Source organism: Rhynchophorus ferrugineus, unplaced genomic scaffold (assembly GCF_030347505.1).
Source record: "Rhynchophorus ferrugineus isolate W39M unplaced genomic scaffold, kcgeb_rfMv2 rfM9, whole genome shotgun sequence".
NCBI classification, from domain to species: Eukaryota; Metazoa; Arthropoda; class Insecta; order Coleoptera; family Curculionidae; genus Rhynchophorus; species Rhynchophorus ferrugineus.
The window spans coordinates 9,420,975-9,441,182 of NW_027472588.1; the positions used below are offsets into that span (position 1 = coordinate 9,420,975).

The 20,208-nt window shown below is 31.0% G+C and overlaps 1 protein-coding gene across 1 annotated transcript in view; it reads right to left on the reverse strand.

Moving 5' to 3' along the window:
• The window catches only part of LOC143202029 (calcitonin receptor), a 305,666-nt gene extending 295,677 nt beyond the window's left edge, over nucleotides 1-9,989 (reverse strand). Inside the window, exon 1 of the mRNA XM_076413298.1 lies at nucleotides 9,617-9,989. The gene's annotated coding sequence lies outside the window, so the exon portion shown is untranslated. The remainder of the gene's footprint in view (nucleotides 1-9,616) is intronic.
• Nucleotides 9,990-20,208: the final 10,219 nt, after the last annotated feature.

Sequence of the window (20,208 nt, forward strand, 5' to 3'; positions counted from 1 at the left end):
AACCGCAACATACGAAGCCTAACATCGTTCGTCTCGCTATATTAATATTAATTTTGATGTAAAATATTACGGTGCGTCATCTGTCAACCAAGTTAAACAAGTGAAAGTAACAGCCACTCAAGGAACACACTACTTGCAGAATATTAGGCTCTCGTCGACTAAAAGGGAAATCCACCGAAAATTATTCCGCGCCGAAACACAGGGAACAGTCCTATGCGGGATTTCGTACGGGTTTCATTGTCAATAAACATATATTTTCATAATATAAACGTGTCTTTACTTAAAACACCACCAATATTTTTTTTTGTTGTTATTTACATCGTATTTGAAAGTGGGATATATGACCACCAGCTCACTAATTCAGAAAAGTTACGAAGAAAAATATAGAGTAACAACACATCAGAGAATGCATATTTGTTACTCCTCAACATATCAAAGGCCATAAGCTAGATAACTGTAATAAAAGATCACGAAAATATTGATTTAAAATAATAATAATATACTACAAAGACATATTAAAAATATATTTATTTTAAAATTAAAAGTGGGATTATAAAGATTTTAATAGAAATAAAAACACATATTTTCAAAATTCGCCATGTTATGTCAAACAACAATCATTTCCACACTCCAACATTTTACCATTGTTTATCATTTGCAACTGCTAATTACTACGGTCCTCAGCATTAAACATACCGACTGGCGAGTGATCAACTTGGGAATCATCCCACAAGAGATCCGGTCTTAAACAGTCACAAACATAAATTTACGACCATTCCCCAGCAGGATTCGAACCCGCGACTATCACAATAGTAGGTTGCCGTCCTGTCGTCTTTATCACTGCGACAACCAAGCCGGCTGTGATGGAGTATTGGAGAATATTAAATAAAAATACTATAAATTCAGATACTAAGCACCAAAAATCTGTGTTTATATCTGTGTAACTGTGTATATATATATATATATATATATATATATATATATATATATATATATGTATAACAATAAATTCAGATACTAAGCACTTTAAGGCATTATATTAAATATAATTTTCTAAATTAATTGGTACACAACAAACAAAACAAATGAGGCCTAACCCCAAATATTATCAACAGTACTATAATAATGATCTTATTGCTTCCGGCCTTATTTAATCACATTTTTCTACCATTGAACAAAAGTACAGAACTTTTTTTGGAGCATTAGAATATCTAATTATAACAAAAATTACATATGAATGTAATGTACTAATAAAACTTGTAATCAAATAAACCGTCCAGTGTGACCAAAACAACTACGTCACAGATATGTTTGGAGCTTTTTAGGGCGCATTTAAAATTACACTCTTTCAAAGGTTTATTTTTTTACAGAAATAACTTTTATTCCGGATAAAGTAAATATTTAGAATTTCATCATATGGTAGTTTCTTTAAAATAGTCATCTAGCCCATCGTTTGTATTTTTTATGTGTTTGCTGTTTTGGAAATAGTAATGTAGCGTCCCTGCATCGGTGAATACTTAGAATATTGAAAAACCTTATTGAAAATTTTACGACAGCTTCCTAGAATCTGGTTTGTGCATTCGTTAATAATGGAAGACCCTCAGATATAATATTCCTTCAGAGCAGAGTCTAGGTCCAATACACATTGCGCTGCAGACAAACCACACTTGGTTCGATTCATTGTGCATATATATTAGATGCTTGCATGTATTTTGATCAGCGATATGTATTAATGAGAATGCAAGGCGTCAATGTAAGCAAGTGTAAATTCGCTGGTTTTGATATATCAGTATAAAGATGCTAATCACGGAACTCTCAAAGTTGCCTCTTCTTTTAATATTAGATTTCAAGAAATATTCTGCCAAAATCCATCAATCAATTTTAGAAACGCATGATGATACTGCTCCGTTATTTACCAAGACGATGAATTCCAATGATTGTTAGACGAAAATCCAGCTCAAAGTCTCATACAGCTTAATAATTGTTAAATCAAGAAAGGAAAGATCCAAATGAATGGACTGAAAATTCCATGTTCATTTTAGTTGTATTTTTAATAAGCTTATTTTACCTACCATATGGTTTGAGCACCCTATTGGGAGTATTCTGGTTTATAGAGAGCACCAATTGGGATGAATCAAGGCATTTAACAACTGATCAGTATCTTCCAGTTAGATGCCAGATTGTTAACATGTCAGTTTGCAGTAATTAAGTGTTTTGCGTAGCTTTTTTCTAGTACAATTTGTACGGTGTTTTAACACCTTTTATAATCTATGATAAGAATATTCCAAAATATATTATTTAAAGGAACGAAGTATTGTGCAAAGGAGGTGGCCTTTAAGAAGTTAAATAGCCGGTTTGGTGGCGCAGTAGTAAAGGAAAGGGGACGGTCCTCCTACTATTGCGATAGCCGCGGCTTCGAATCCTGCTGGGGCATGGTCGTAAATTTATGCTTGTGATTGTTTAAAATATGTGAATGTTCTAGACAAGAGTGTAAAATCCGACAAGAAAAATGATCCCAGTCACGCCAGTAACCAGGCTCGGTAAGACCGGATGTTTTCTGGGATGATTTCTAAAGTAGATCACTCGCCAGTCGGTAGGCTTAATTCTCAGGACCGTGGTTCGAATCCCACGTTAAACTTTAGGCCCGGTCCAGATAAACCCATAGTTGGTAAAAGAGGCTTAATATATATATATATATATATATATATATATATATATATATATATATATATATATATATATAAAAAAGTTAAATAAAGATAAACTAAAAAATAAACAAAGAAAATAAAAACAGAATAATAATGAATTGTGATATTGTAGATTGACGTCACAACAAATTATGGACATTTGTCTCCAAAATTAGTATTTTTTTCAAAAAATTATAGAGCATTTCGTTAATTTTATGCTTTAATTTATGATGTTTTTTATAATTTTTTGTTAGTCAGTCATATAAACAACTTTTGGACTCAAAAGTTTAATTTAAAGCTTAGAATTCAAGATACAAACACTGTTTACAGTACACATAAATATCTTGCAATATAATATGATACTCACACGCAATTTGTTCAGATCCGAGAGGAACATGTATGTTTTTCAAGAATATTACAACCAATGGTATTGAAAACTGGTGAAAATAGATCAAAATATTCCCAGAAAAATTTTATGACAATAACACATCCTATATTCTTAAAAATACATCAATTGGACTTATTTCTTCTTCATTTTTGTACTCGAAATAAGATTTGTGCCGCCTTTCACTATCAAGCAATTAAAATATCAAAATAATGTAGATGAATGTTATATAATTCAAAACTATACAATAGTATACCTATTAGAAATATTGGAAGCACCTCTATTAAACGGTCATACAAGCATTCCTTTATATTGAAAATTAGTATAATATTTCAATTATGTACTATACTATTCTTTTAATTGGTAATATTCTTGTATTATACGGCGCATTAATTATATTTATGGAATATATAAAGTTGAGGTGGAAATAAATAACAGTGAATAATATAAATGGCTGAATCTATATTTCTGAATTACTACAAAAAAACAAAACAATATTAATCCATTTTTTGACTTTTTGACCATCATATATGACAATAATGTGCAATAGGTCATATTTAAAGCCCACAAAAGCTCCACAAATTGTTAGAAAGTTCACATTAACGCCAAAATATGTGATATTAAGTGTTTAATAAGATTAGAAAGCAATTCTTTAAATTAATCCGCTGGAATCAAATTAATCCAAATCATTAAAATGGATGAATAAAGAAGACATTGTCTACAATCCAAAGATCACTGATTAAAACGGCACAAACAAAAAATTGAACTGACTTAAAAAAAATAAATAAGGAAGTACATAATAAAAGTTGTAATAGCTAAATAAAAATAAACAAAAACCCTATTTAACCTATCTAATACACGTACTTTATATTCTACTATATACACACAATTTAGCTTAATACCTACCTAAACCTATTTATTTGTTTGCAATTTTAGTTTAATTACTACCAACTGATTACTTCGAAGTCCACGTTGGCTTTAACATTTTGCTGTATAAAAACAGTAAAAGCTCAAATTGTTAGAAAGTTCACATTAACGCCAAAATATGTGATATTAAGTGTTTAATAAGATTAGAAAGCAATTCTTTAAATTAATCCGCTGGAATCAAATTAAACCAAATGATTAAATTGATCCAAATCATTAAAATGGATTAATAAAGAAGACATTGTCTACCATCAATGAGTTTACTAAAGTCGACTTGGAATCTTTTATGACTATCGGCTTACGATAACAACTTGGTTTAGTTCCTCACCCAAAAATTCTAGAGACAGAATAAAAGTTTTACCTACAAAAGTAACAAACATCACAACGGCACACGCAATACAACCATTGTTTTTGTATAATATTTCGAATTGTATCTTGTTTCAGTTTTGAAAAAATAAATAAAGAACCTAGCAAAACTATAAAAAAATGTATTATAGTAATTAACCTTTTAAGGCCGCCATAAATATATTTGAATAAACGAGAAACGTTTCCTAGGTACTCTATCCTTTTCAACAGTGATAGCCATCACCATATTGATATACAACAATTCTAAAACTACCATTTCTATACAATATAGAACATGCAGATATTGCAATATTTTTCATGAGCTAGAGAGATGAGAGATAGAAAAATATAATAGACCAATTTCAATGGAATTAAACTGATTTAAAAAAAAAGTCTGCCGAAAAAGAGGGAAAAAAAGCTTGATTCGGTTTTTCAACCAAAACCATAAAAATTCTTCCAGATTAGCATTATGGCTCCATATGGAAAATGGCGAAATATTCTTGATATCTTTGCTCGGCCTTTTACTAACTAGGATTTACTTGGAGTGCATTTATTGCTTATCGTGGGCTCCAAAACCACGGTCCTTGACCCTGACAAGTGAGAGGCAAAAAAAGGAACCTGCTTATCACAGTACAGAAGTTTTTTAATACTATTCGCGTAAATTACTACTTCTTTCTGCCTAGCTCTTTTCTCTCTTATTTCCCAAAGAATGTGTCTAGACTAAATACAATAATTATTTCAGTTCCATTTCATATGAAAATAATTTATCGTACATAAGTTGTCAAACATGTAGAGTTAAAAAACAAAAACTTATCATTCACTATTAAAATATTTTATTCTAACGAAAAGAATTTGTTGTCGAACAACTAGGACCGTATTAATCACACAATATAACACATCCTACATAAAGTATGTATGTACAGTCTGCCTTATGAAACATTACACTTTTAAACAATAACAAACATAAATTTACAACTATGATCCAGCAGGATTCGGACCTGCCAACCTGAACAACAACCTGATTATTGTTGTTAATAATAAAGCACGTTAAAATTATATAACCCAGTATTTAGCTTATATTTATTATAGTTTAAAAAAATAAATAGGATACTTATATGGCAATATTTCCCAGGATTACCCTTTTTAAATTCCCATAAAAACAATTAAAAAAGTCCTCGTTATGTTCCTTCTTAGAGAAAAAATCCCTGGATATTTTACGACAGTGTCCTATTTTTGTTTTACTGCTATTGTCTAGTGTTGTATCACAAATCTATATTTTATACGTTGTTGTGCCGTTATCAACCTAAAAAGGCTATTAACTTTTTAACTTAATTTTTGGCCGATAGGTTAAAAGACAAGGACTAATATCCGTGTTAAAAAAACAACTCATATTCTGAAACAATCCACAAATCGATCTGTTTTTTATTTTTTCGTAAATCTGAAAAATAAACGCGTCTTTTATGACTACAAGTGAATGAAACAAATGAGGATCAAAGAGACCAAGTGAGCATTTTGTAATGATGTCACTCACGACATCTTGTTTCACTAAAGGCTTCTTCACCATAACCTTTTCATATTAAAAACTTGTTGAAGATTATTTCATCAAATGTGTAGTTTTTATTTAGACTACTACTTAGAGTTGAAGCAATCAGTAGAACATAGTTGAAAAGAGTCAAAAATAAAACAACTACGGGTTTTAAATTGTAATATGCATAAATATTTTGAAAACTAAACTGTCACAAAATAATAATTAGTACTCCAAATTAATAGAAACTATTACTAGCGCTAAAATTCAATTTGTCGAAACAGTTGGAAAGTAATTATCTGTAGCAGGTTCAAGAAATTCCGCTGCAGTTCCTTGAGCTGGACGTAATTTTCTTGAACGTGTTCTCTCTCTGTCGACAAAATAAAGCAGTGGAAGGAAAATCGTGGACATCCACTATGGCCGTGAAAATTGCACTCTGCGGAAAATAATATTGTTCTGACCAATGGATATTCCGCGTTGGAGAAAAAACTGACGCAAAACTACTGAATTTTTATGCGAAATTGTCCCTCAATCCATAAATACTGGATTTTTTTTTAAATTTTACTTTTGAGTGCTTTATGATTCTTACAAAGAAATATTTAATTCTAATAATCTTCATTGGATTGTCCTGATAACGTGATGGTAATGTATTTTTAACCGATTTTGAAAAAGGAGGAGGTTCTGTGTCGAGCTGTATATGTTTGTTAATGTATGTTCGCCGATTTCTCCGTCAATTATGTACCGATTTTCAAAATTCCTTTCTATTCGAGAGAACTTTGGAGGTGGTCCTATTGGAACCAAGTCAGGATATGATGAGGTGAAGGGGGCGAAAATCGAGGGAAACGCTCAAATTTCAAAGGCATGTACAAAGTTTTCACATGTTTTTTATCTATTTTTATTTATATATCCACACAATTTAGCTTAATACCTACCTAAACCTATTACTAGCGCCTATCTATTTACAATATTATTTTAACTACTACCAACTGATCAGTTTAAAGTCGGTTCCGAGCCCAAACAATACAAAAATAATAATATAATTTTGTGACGTTTACAAAATATTTAATTACCAACAAAACAAATCTAAATTAATATAACTGTTTGGGTTCGTTTGGGTTCTTAAAATTAAATGGAGAACAAAACAAATTTAATTTGTTGCTTGGTACCGACTTCAAAGTTATCAGTTGGTATTAGTTAAAATAATATTGTAAATAGATAAATAGGTTTAGGTAGGTATTAAGCTAGATTATGGTGTATATAGTAGAATATAAAATGCGTCTAACAGATAGGTTAAATAAGGTTTTTGTTTATTTTTATATAGTTATTACAACGATTATTATGTACATTTTTTATTTTAAAAAGTTTTTTTGTATTAAATATCAAAGTTTGATTTTTTAAAATTTTTAGTGAGTTCCTTATTTTTTTGAAATCAGTTCAATTTTTTTATTAAAAATATTTTATAATTGCAATATTAATGTGTTTTTGTCACCTAATTACATACAGATTTAGGAGTTATATCAAGGTATTTCAATTCAACTTTTTATAGCATCATACATTAAGTGTGTTGACTAACATACAATCTTAATTTGCAACTTAATGTATTACTACTTAGATTTAGCAATCTTACTTCACGTTTAAGGCGATATCTTGGATAACTTCATAAATCTATTGGATCCAAAGTAATCGTTTTGTTGTTCCAAAGTTCTTCGTTGATTGTGTAGCAATAAACAATAATAATAAAACAGAGAATATTATTTGAGATTTTAGTGCAATCCCAGATGCTTTAAATGAAAATTTATATTTGGTGAGTTTACTATGAGAATAAGAGGAATTCGAGGTGAATGAAGAGCAGGTCAATCGGTAGCCTGGCTCTTGGAAATTTAGCCGCTGTGGAGAGCATAGTTCTCTTCATTAACTCAAACGTTACTCTCATTTGAAAGTAGGTTGAAAGTTTAAAAAGGCTGGAATGACACTGAAAAAACAACATTCAGGCAACCAAGGCTGTTAAATGCAGTAGAAAACTTGAAAAGTGTTTCTCTAGTCACTTTATTAGTTATGATCCCAATGACTTCAATTGTTAATCATGCAACTAAACATAGTATATTTTAATAATGTAAGTATCTCTTAAAGTGATTGTGAATATTGTTACTTGTTATGAACAAAAATGTTAGTAACAAAAAAGAGCGTGGTTATTTGAATTGCATGACAGATTATGAATATATGATGTCAAACTGTTGTAAATAGGAAGAAGATCTTGATTGTTATAAAAGTGAGTCATCGAATCTAAATCTAAAATATTACTATCCAAGACATATAACAAGAAACTTCTGCCATAAGCAGAGAAACAAACAATATAGCAAAATTTAGAAAAAAATTACTACTAATATATCTACAAATCATTAAAATTACTATTATTTGTTCAAATAAAATATATTAACTGATTTTTTATCAGTAGTCGGCAGTTATCGAGAAACAAAATATATGAGAGATAATACGAATATACACTAAACCAGGATATAGATAAAAACGAAATATAGTTCATAAAAATAGTAATTAAACCCGTACTAGTGCACGTAAAACGCCATCGTTTTAGACTACGACCTACAGGGGCATTATACAAGGAAAAAGGATAAAACTAGAATGATAAAAATGAAATTAAACCACAGCCTGGTTATATGAAAAGGAAAATGGTCCAAATAAAATGAAATCGTTGTTTTTTTATTGGTACTGTTAAGTCGCAGGAATTCAGATAAGCGGTCTGAAAATTCCTGCTATAGTGAATTTTACTGATATATTTTTAAGTAACATTAGGCTCATGAGAATCCACGTTATTTAAATTATTTTCTTGCTGAAGTATATTTCAAAATGACGCTACCAATTATCAATATCTTTTATTTGAAAACAATTGCAAACTGACTACCAAAATTTAGAATGGTCACTTACATAACAGGAAACTTGAATTACATATTATATAATTAAATAAATTCAAAATATATTTTAATTGGGTTTGATATAATTATAATAACAAATGCTGGAATACAATCTATAAATACCATTCATCTATAAATCTATTCACTAGAAACATTCACAAGTATCTTAATATTTTTTCGCTTTTTTAATATAATTTCAATTATACCAATTATTAAAGCATTTTATAATTTACATCCTGTATTAATATGTCTCCTGAACTAAAGAAAATACAAATAATACTAGAAATAAGGAAAAATAATCCAAATAAAGGATTCAAACTAATTTATATTACAAGATAACATGTGTTTTGTTCTTTTATTATCAATAAACAACGATAAGACAGGAAATAATTTTAATTTAAGAACTACATATTTTTCAAACAAACATTTTTCAAAGACTAAAATTAAATGCAAAACATATAATATTTTAAAGATAATAATTTTGTAAGACAGCTCGAGGGACAATATTAATTAATCAAAGACGTTAGAATCAAAGAAATAGATTGTATATTAATTAATTGAAGCTAGAAGTATAAAAGAAATAATTAATTAAAGAAATAATTGGAAAATAAAGTCAATGTAAAATTATTAAAATATAAATGTAATGTAAAAAATTCTTATGTAATGTAAATTAATTTTATTAAATTCAATTTAATCATAATAATTATAAAAAGAATGTAATTAAAATTAACTAAAAATAGATAAAACAAAGTTAAGTAAATTTAATACGAAATTAATTTTGATATCGATACATAATGTTACCCATAAAATAACATCTTACCTTTATAATCACTATCTGCTTCGAATTTTCACAAAACAATCTCAGTTTATCAGACACCAACCAACTTCTGTTTTAAGGAAAATCACCCACTGATATTCAACTGTTATATTCGAAAAAACTCACCAAAGTTGTCTCGTTATTTGACCGTATTTTTTCCATAATTGTTTCGGTGACATGGACCCCTCGATATCTTGAGACGACTCTCCGGAAAACCAGAAGAGTTTCTTTTCGGAGATGATGTCGGCGGGCGTGAAGTTTGGGGACGCGTCTCTCGACGGAGAAAATAAAACAGACGGGAGGAAAATCGCGATCTAGCGCTCCGTGGATTTGCGCGCCTCGCGGTGAATAGTTCTGCTCCAACAGATGGGCACGGTGCAGGAGCGAAAACTGACTGACTGGCAAATTTTTGGCGGCCCGGAATATGAGAATAACCTTATGCGCAATTTACCACTGACATTAAGAAAAATGCCAGTGCAGACCGTGTAATAGGCAAAACAAAAGACGAATTATTTAGAAACAAAACGGTGTAAGTTTTGTGGTCTAATGTTCCTTTTATTTTTCGTTACTCTAATATGGATTTTTTTTTTAATTTATTAATATCAGGCCTATCAATTAATTTTAAAGGTTTTACAGTACATAATCTTACAGTACATTTGTAGACAACTTCATATTGTAGCCTCACTGACAGACTTCACTTTTCAGCATATATCATTTCGTCGAAGTGTGATCAAACACATTTTTCAGTGCGTTGAAAATATCTGAGTTTGTAACGAGTAAATCGTAAATCATTTATGGGAATTGAATTAGTCGCGCCGAAAGAGTTAACCAAAGTTATTAAAACTGACATTAACCCCAGGAAATCACCAGGCTACGATTTAATAACAGGAGAATTACTGTAAAAACTACCAGGAAAGCGAATTATTAAACTGACAAACTTGATCAATACAGCATTTGGATTAAAACATGTCCAAAACATTTGGAAGATGGCGGAAATTATAATGATCCCAAAACCTGGGAAGTCAGCAAACGAAATAAAAGCCTATAGACCTATGTCACTGCTGTCAGTAAATAAAAGTCAGTAATAAGACTGATCATAGAAAGAATAAAACCTAATACCAACACACCAATTTGGGTTTATTAACAAGCACTCAACAATTGGCCAGGTGCACAGAATAACAAATGTTATTGGAAAAGCGCATTAGCATGGCGAATATTATTTGCAATGTGAATTGGAACGAAATCCGTAACTCATAAGACCATTTCATTTTTTGGCTTATAAGGAAAAACAAAACCTACATTTTAGGCCAAATTGTAAAATTTCGATAGCCTATATCTCGGAAACTATAAGAGATAATTCAATTTGGCAAACGGCTACGTAATTAGCATGCCGAATATTACTTGCAGTGTGAATTGGAACGAAATCCGTAATTCATTAGACATCGTTACAATTTTCTGATTGTTTCTTCTCTGTTGTCTCCAATAGTAAGTATCGCTTAACATATATATTGCGGTATACCTTCTTTTTTTTCTTTCATTATCGAGTAGACTTCCTCTTGTTAACCCTAAACATACCAACTGACATGTAAAACTTTAAGAGTTCAACTTGTTGCTTCAGAAACTTTTTATAACATTTTTACTTGAGTCATTTAAACTTTATCGAAGGCTTGTGCTTCGTCTAAGAATATGGCTAATCAATTTTTTTCCCTTCATAGGCTATTTTTATAATGTCTCTAATCTATGTATATAGTCAATTGTTGAATGTTCACTTATAAAACCAAACTGATGTACAGGTATTATATTTTTCGACTATGATTGGTTTTAGTCCTTTTAACAAACTTTTTTGTGAAAGACTTTTTCAAACACGTTCACTTAGTGGTTTTCCATGTTTCTTGAGCATAATAATTTAAGTTACATTCCAAACATTCAAGACCTATTTTAATCGCAATGCAGCATCAATTATGTTGATGAGTTTTATAATTGCTTTGCTTGGTAAATCATATCAGAAATTAATCAATAGGTCTAAATATTTCAAAGCTCTAGTGTAGAATCATGTATCTCAGGTATTTTTTCAAGTGAATTAATCAAATAGCATTTTTAATATCCTTTTTCACTAGAAATTCAATAATATTGAGAGAGAATAAATGAAACAGTTAGAGGCTCATGAAGTGGAGGTTCTCAAGAAAATGACGTGCTCTCATTGACGCATCTGATACAAAAAAGTCTAACAATTTTTTTTCGCCAAATTATAGGTTTTCAATTTTTTTACCATTTTTTTAAATATTTTCTTTGATGCCATAGAAGAATGTATAGAGAACCCTCATATCAAATTAGAAAAAAGCTGATGAAATTTCTGGTAAAGTTACACGCAGCTAAGGCTTACAATACTTCACACCTACATTACTTTGGCTTCCTCTCATTCTTGGCATCTTATGAACTTCCTTCTTTCAAGCAAGCAGTTCCGGCATCCCTTGAATCGTTAGAAATCCGTATTTTTGGACGTTTAATGGCGAAGGCATAAGTTTCTGGACCATTTTTTATTATATATAAGGAACAAGGCTTAATTAAAATGCAAACTGCTATACAAGTTGGAATTACGATCGCGTGAGTTCCAGAAATTGATTATTATTTTGGAATCCAAACATCAATTCAATAAGATCTCAGACTACAAACTCTCTAGAGTAGACGGAGAATCCCTATCGATTCATTCCAGCCAAGCTGGTTTAGATGCCGCGTAACTAAAACAACTATATCTCCGAAAATATTTCATATCTTGTAAAGATATGACGGATTTTACAAGCTTTATTTTAAGGTGGATTTAAGGGTGTATTCTCAAAAAGCTAGACTTAATTTTGACAATGACTGTTTTTTGAATAACACACTCCACTGGCCTCTTATTGTTTACAAACATATATATGGTCGATTTTTTTATTAACCTAGTATATGACTTACTTGTATGATACTGCCCTCTTTTGGTCCTTCTCAAGCATTTTTTATATTTAAAAGCCAAGCATATTTTTAAGCTCTTTTATAAATATCCTACATAATAATTATAAGTTGAAACGAAGAAATATATTTAAATAGTACTAATATGACTAAAAAAGAATACTAAAACATTTAAAGAAAATATATCTTCACTTATCAATATTTTTATTACATCGCTCAAATGTGGCAACAAATTAAAACTGATTAAATAATTAATTAGTTTAAATTGATTTACTTATTTATTTTTATTTGTAATTTTAAAAAGTTTATATAACTCATATATAGAAGCGATAGAAGAATCGACCAGAACAAATGATAGAAAGGACCAATGTAGTTTAATAAAATAATAAAAATATTTATTCCTATTTGTCTATTTATAGTAGAAATACCAGGCAATATTTTAACATGAAACTCACTGTAACCTGATCAAAATTATTCCACCAAACTCACTCAAAATATCATCATATATATAACGGTCAAATTCAATTTTGTTAAATAATTTTCTCCGGTCGTCGTAGGCCAATTAATAAAGGCAACTTAATGAGACCCACTACTTAAAATTCGAAACAGAATACTAACCGAAACACGTGTATTTCTCACCCAAACAACAACATTAATGAGAATATTTTGTACTTATTTTAAATATATTATAATATTACTTTTGCTAGGGTATTTAGTAAACATTTATTTGAACCTGTGAATGTAACCCTGTGAAATCTTTCTGTGAAAATTTTCTTACCGAATCACCTGAATTTTTAGTTTTTAAACACGCGCCACTTGATATTAACAAAAATTAACGTTATGGTCTCAAAACAGATAGTCAACTTAGACAAAAAAAAGAGAGACACGCAAGGAGGAAATAGTTTTGAACAGATTTGATTGACTGGTTGATATTATTGGTTTAGAGTCTTTCCATTGCTTCCCATTTCACATTTTTAGAAACTACCAACACAGACCAAGAAATATTAATGAAAAATGGGCGACTAAAATCCTTCAGTCAGTCAAATAAAAATTATTAATTAAATAAGATCAGTATCCAAACCTATGCAATAAACATCGAAAAAATACAAATATCTGGACAAACAAATAAATAATAAAAGTGTGTATACATAAAAGCCATCTTCAAATGAAGCTATGATGAACAAATCAATTTTGGCAGGTCCTGAGACAATAACACATCCCTCAATGAATCAGACAAGTCATAACTTCTGATAGTTAAAAAGTTTCTGCACTTAATTCAAACATGGGACTAACACTGAAGATTGAGACAGAGGGTTCTCTGAGTTCAATCCATTAAGAAGAAATGTGTAAATTGACACTGTCCAATCAGCAGCAACCAATTTTAGTAGTAAATATCTCTTTCCTGAAGAGATAGCAGAGTAATAGAGGTAATTCTTAATAAGCCAAAGCTTCTTTTCCTCCTCCAGCAGGTCCCACTCAAGCTGCACCCAGCTATTTCAAGATCTTTATAATACAATGCATTTAAACTTGTTGACCATTTATATTAACGCGTTTGACAAGCCATTTTTTTCGCAGGTATGCTGGTGGCTGGGGATCTAGACGAATACTATATTGCTTTGTCGAGACATAACCAGATTGTTTAATTCAAGAATTTGTACCCTTAACTAATATGAGAAAATACTTTATCTATAGACAAAGGCTAGAATAGTGAAATAAGAAGGCAGGCTAAAGAGTTTATTGTGAGACCTATGATGAATTCCCGTGTCTAATCCTGTAGGATTTGAAAGAATAATATCTGTTAGTGAACTTAAATTTTGTTTATTATAAGATTTTAATGTCCAATATATTTTGCTAATGAACAAATTCCATAACGGCTCAGATGTGAAATATATTGTATCCTGAATGATATGATAATCCATTTTTATTTTGTTAGCTTAGTAATGAGATATTTTCATCCTCTGCATAAGTGTCTGTAACCGAGCTACCACCAGTCCGGACAAATATGTTTTTCTCAAGAGACCGTATCGTTATTTGGAATTTAAATAAATGAAATTGAGTTATATTTCAAAAAATAATTAAAGGAATTTAAGCATGGTTGTTATAGGAGTAGATTTAAAGCTTCATTCTCATGGCAGCATTTTTCGTTGTTTCTATTCTTTGTATATAAGTGGTAGATGCTGACTTAAATAAAGCAAACACAATTTAATTCGGATCTGATTATAGATAGGTCCTTAGTATCAAATATTGATTAACGCCGATTTTTCTGCAGGATTAGTAATTAACAATATTGATATCCTTGGCTGCTTTTGATTTAAGGTCTTCAATTTGTTCCCCACAGAAGAAATACTAGTCCATCCTGAGGCCCAAGATTTTAGCAGAGAGATTTGCTGGTAAAACATTATTACCCAAAGTGATGGACTGAAGTCTTGGCGTCCTTACTGATGGCAGTGTTCAAACTTGGGAGGAACAAAAGAGAGTTATGTCATCAGCAAAAAGACGACTGTGATATTTGGGCTTACGGCTTGGAATTTATGGCAATATTGAACAGTATAGGCGTGAGAACAGAACCCTGAAGAACATCATTTTCTTCTGTATACGAGGGAGAGAAGCAGTTACCTTGGATGTGCGGTTATTTCGGAAGTTTTTAATAAAATGAAGAATATTGTCATTTATATCCTAGGACTGTAGTTGTTTTATGATTAAGTATGTGTTGTTTTGGTTATATATTGTGTCTTTCCTATGTTTAGGAAAATTGCAATCGTGTGCCATGTTTTATACTGAATTTTAATCGATCTTTGGAAAAAACATGTAGTGACAAGACGCAAGCAGCTTGAGCTTAAACTAAACCAAATTTATTAGCAGATAGGGCGTTAATCAAAATTATCATTAGATAAAAATCTTTTGCTATATAAGTCAATACTTAGGCCCTATGGTACTCAACTGTGGGGTATAACTAGCAAATCTAACACAGCCATCCTCCAGAGGTTCCAGAATAAAGTTTTGCGTTTCATCGTCGATGCCCCATGTTGGGTCACCAACAAAATGATTCAGAGCGATATCCCCTGAGAACCCATAATGAATTTGATTTCATAATAAAACCATAATGAAAGTGTTAGTACGAAGTACTCTGAAAGAGTATTAGTGCATCCCAATGCACTCGCCGAACAGTAAACTGTGGGCGATGACAGTATAATGCATATGCTCAAACGCAAACTACCATACGATCTGATGATAGATACATAGAATGAGATGTAATAATCACTAGAATAAGTTAGAATAGTCTTTAAAATAAGTTAGAAGAGTATCTAGAATAATATTTAGATCATAAGTTGTACAGCACATCACTTGCTGAAACGATCTTCTACGTGTCTGGATAGTTATATTATATATCGGAAATCATGTGATAATACTTATTGCCCACGGGCAGATTGTTGAAGTTCTAAGAGATTAATTTAAAAAAATGTTTTATAAAAACTATACTTTCCTCGTGTTTTGTTCTAAGCCGATGTCAGCCCTCTAATAACAGAACGGCCCAAAATGAAACCAAAATAGTAGCAGCAAAGAAGGGAGTTAAAGTGTTCATGCAATTTAGTTTTACTTCCTCATTCCCTGAAGTAGTTTGTAAAGGTCTTCAGTTAGAAATATAGGTCTGTAAGACAGAGAATATGTCTGTAGTAGAGTATTGTTAAGCTCATTCCATATAGATACTGGGATATTGATTCTCCAGTTAGAAGAGATGACAAGAATTCCGTATTTCATTGTAGATTTTTATTAGAAAATTTAGGGCTAAAGATGGTAGTTTGGCAAGAAGTGCGTATGGAAGGCCATCAGGAACCGTATTAGACGATGTGTTTTCAGATAACGACCTGAAAATATCCTTCACTGTAAATGTAGAGTTAATAGATCAAAGAGAATCATCAATACATGGATCCTATTCCTCATGGGCAATCTTATAGTCGACAAGTAATTTCCGAGTTATAGGCTATCTAACATATTTCATCTGACCTATTTCAAATGTCCATTGGGTTTATCGTTATTGAACAAAATCGAAAATTGGTTTTATAATTACAGATTTTTTTCCAATTCATACACTAAGTACTCTTCGGCTTGCTGATTAAGAAAACATTCACTAAATTGAATTATCTTTTATAGTTTCCTAGTTACATATTATCGGACATTTACATATTTCAACTGTCCGCTGCGTTTATCTAACTCCACTATCACTAAGTAGTCTTCACGATATTGATTACGTAATCGTTCACTAAACCGAATTATCTCTTGTAGTTTCCAAAATATAAGCTATCCAACATTTATATATTTCAACTGTCCCCTGCGATTTAGTCATTGGACAAAATCGAAAATTGGTCGTATGAATTACGAATTTTGTTCCAATTCACACACTAAGTACTCTTCGACATACTGATTACGAAAACGTTCGCTAAATTGATTTATCTCTTATAGTTTCAATTTTTTTAATTTCTAAACCAAAATACCCCCAGAATAGAAGACTTCTTAGATGGAAATAGACACAGAAATATACTAATAGAAAGTTAGAACTTCCTTCTGCTTCATGTGCTCACTTCCGCTAATAATAAAACGCCATAAATAAATGAACAACCTCAATCAAAACAATTATTATATCATCGATAACGGACGCATATTTTATTAGGCCGAGAGACCGAACCGATCACCGTCTAAATTTAATTCCGAAAATTTACATCTGGGACCTTTCGGCAACGATTTATTTATATAAAACTCTTCTTTTTATCCCTTCGATCAAAGTTTACATCAACTTTGTTATTCGAAATTGAATTTCGTGTATGTTTTTAGGTTTGATGGGAAATTTATTACGCCGAGACTCCTCTTTATTAGCTTAAACATTTCTAACATTCTCTCGTTTAAATTCCTTATATTTGTGTTTTTTCAGCGCAGAACGAAATAAGTATAATTGGAGCGGATGGTGGATCGATTTACCGACGAAACAAACAAATTCTTTTTTGGATTCAACGTTCGATAGTCAATATATAAATATTCTACTTAATTCTTATAGAGATCACAGAGGGTGCTGTAAAGTAAAAAAAAGTAAAACACTTCCATAGCTTCTGTTATACCTTTGTTCATCTCTCAATTCACAACCAAGCTTTTTCCAAATGTGTTGACATTCTCATGTTCCAAAAAGATCCAATATTAAATTATTATTTTACCTAATTTTTTATCATCATCATCGTCAATTCATAGCCGCTGCTCGCTGAGAATATTATTGGTACCACAGGACGATTATATTTCACCAAATCTTGCCATAGTTAGCGATCGATCATAAATAGGTTTTTACCTTTGCATAATATTGATCTATTATCTTTTAGAGCACTTACCAAGTATCTGAACCCCTGCACTTTAATTACACTTTGATGATTTTCAAGAAACTAGCAAAATGTATTTATTCATTGGCCATTGGTCTTATATACATCTTGCCCATCTTTCAGGCAATTTATTAATACCATCCCAAAAAAACTGTTTTTCGTTTGAGCAAAACCATATATCGAGATATTTTCTAACTCCTTCGAAATTGGCGAAGTGATGCTCTGCAAACTCGCGTCCCATTAAAGCGGAGTCCGGAGAGTACGACTGGTGCTATGATATGTCCCATCCAAGTGCCGTAAACGCTTCCATGGTCGGTTTTGCTTTATGAGACGACGCGTTATAATGCTGTAAAATCATTTTACCGTATCTTCGGGTCTACTCTGAACGTTTTTCGATCTATGCAGGGTTCAAATTGATTATGTGTTATCGGTAGTAATCACTATTAACTGTTTTACCAGATTTCAATTGTTCGTAATACGCCACGCCACTCTGATAGTACCAGACATAGAATATTACCTTGCGACCAAAACGACTTGGCCTTGGAGTCTATCGGCTGGCTTGGCCAGGTGATAACCATGCTTTTTGCACTTAGGGTTGCATTTCACATAGGATTTCTTTCCATCTTTTGGTTCATCCCCATTGCTCGTAAACGGTCGCTAGTCATTTCTTCGGCCACATCTATCGTTTCAGCCAATTGAATTGACATCTGTTACAAAAACCTGTAATGACTTTCCGGTACACCCGGTAAAATAATTTAAAGATAATTTTAGTTAACCTGTAAGCAGTTTTCGAGGAACATTTTGAAGTTGACGGTTAGTTACGTTATATCGTCAAGACTTGATGCTATTTGAAGAGTGAACTTTCAAATGATTGCCGTGGTTGCTTTTGGAATAGCAAGATACTTTCGCAGAAGTTCCTGTAGCAAAATTATTTTTTTGCCAGTTTGAAAATAGCCCCTGAGTATAATATTCTTTTCACTTCAAAGAAACTAATATATTAAACGAGTATCTGCACGTAAATGACATTCAAATAATATTAATTGTTGACACGTTGGTCTAACCGAAGGAAATCAATAATAAACAACACCAAAATGTTTACGTCTTACTATTTTTTGATCGCTGTAAAACGTCAAATGAAACACCATTTAAAAATATCTTATAATTATGCACTCAGGAATCTACTTCTGTTACAAAAATACGTGGCAAAATAGGAAAGTAGAAAATATAGGTCCAATAGGAAAGTTATTAAGTACTTTTACCTTTCCATGGTAACAGTTATCCAAGTAACTAGCATAAGCAATCTTGAAATATAAGACAATTTCCTTGAGGTTTAATAAACTTTTATGATGTTAAATATATCGAGTTTTGCGCAGAAAAATTATTTATATAACTAATTGAAAAGGGTTAACTATAGTCTATGCAACAAAACAGATAATGCACGTCATCAAAATGTATGGCGTCAGCACGTTGTTGCCGCATTAACTTACAATTTTGGTTAACAACGTTTTCCGGTTTAGTCAATGTTTTGAAGAATTTTGTAGACATTTGACAACAATGTTAGCCAATACCAATACAAATCAAATTTCATTCCTTTCATTTAGAATGTATTTCAGTCTATCCGAATAGTTTAGATTTGCTTAGTCAAGGTTCTGATTTAGCAGCAACTTTTAAAAAAAGCTGCCAAAAATATATTCAAGGTACTAATATAATTATCAAACTAAAACTATCATAATATCCTTCAGGGGCATTAATCAATAACAGGTAATTCAACATATTAAAATAAATTTAATTTATAATATTAAACTCATACAACCTAACGTTTCATATTTAGTACAATTTACCAAAATAACTATAATGCTGCCATCTATTAGAAAACTTAAACATTTATGATACTCACATTTTATGTAATCAATATAGATAACTATAACGGAAATATAAAATAGTATTGTATTAAAATGCAATAAATCATTTTGTGAAATGTATTTTATCAATACGAATTCTGCAATCTTAGGATAAACAGATACCTTTCTGGTTCATTACACATAAAAATATAGATGTCGCCAGATGGTCCAACATAGTATTAATATGTTTCAAATAGTTACCTTAGAATTTTATTTCTTTTCTACTAGTACTACTACTCTTTATTCTCAACTAAATATGCTTGACATAATATTAATTTATCGCTATTACTATGCTGTTCTTGCATCAGTATAAAAGCACAAGATAGATTATTATGTATTTCATAAATTAAAATTAAACTAATTATTGGGCTTCGGTTGATAGCAACAC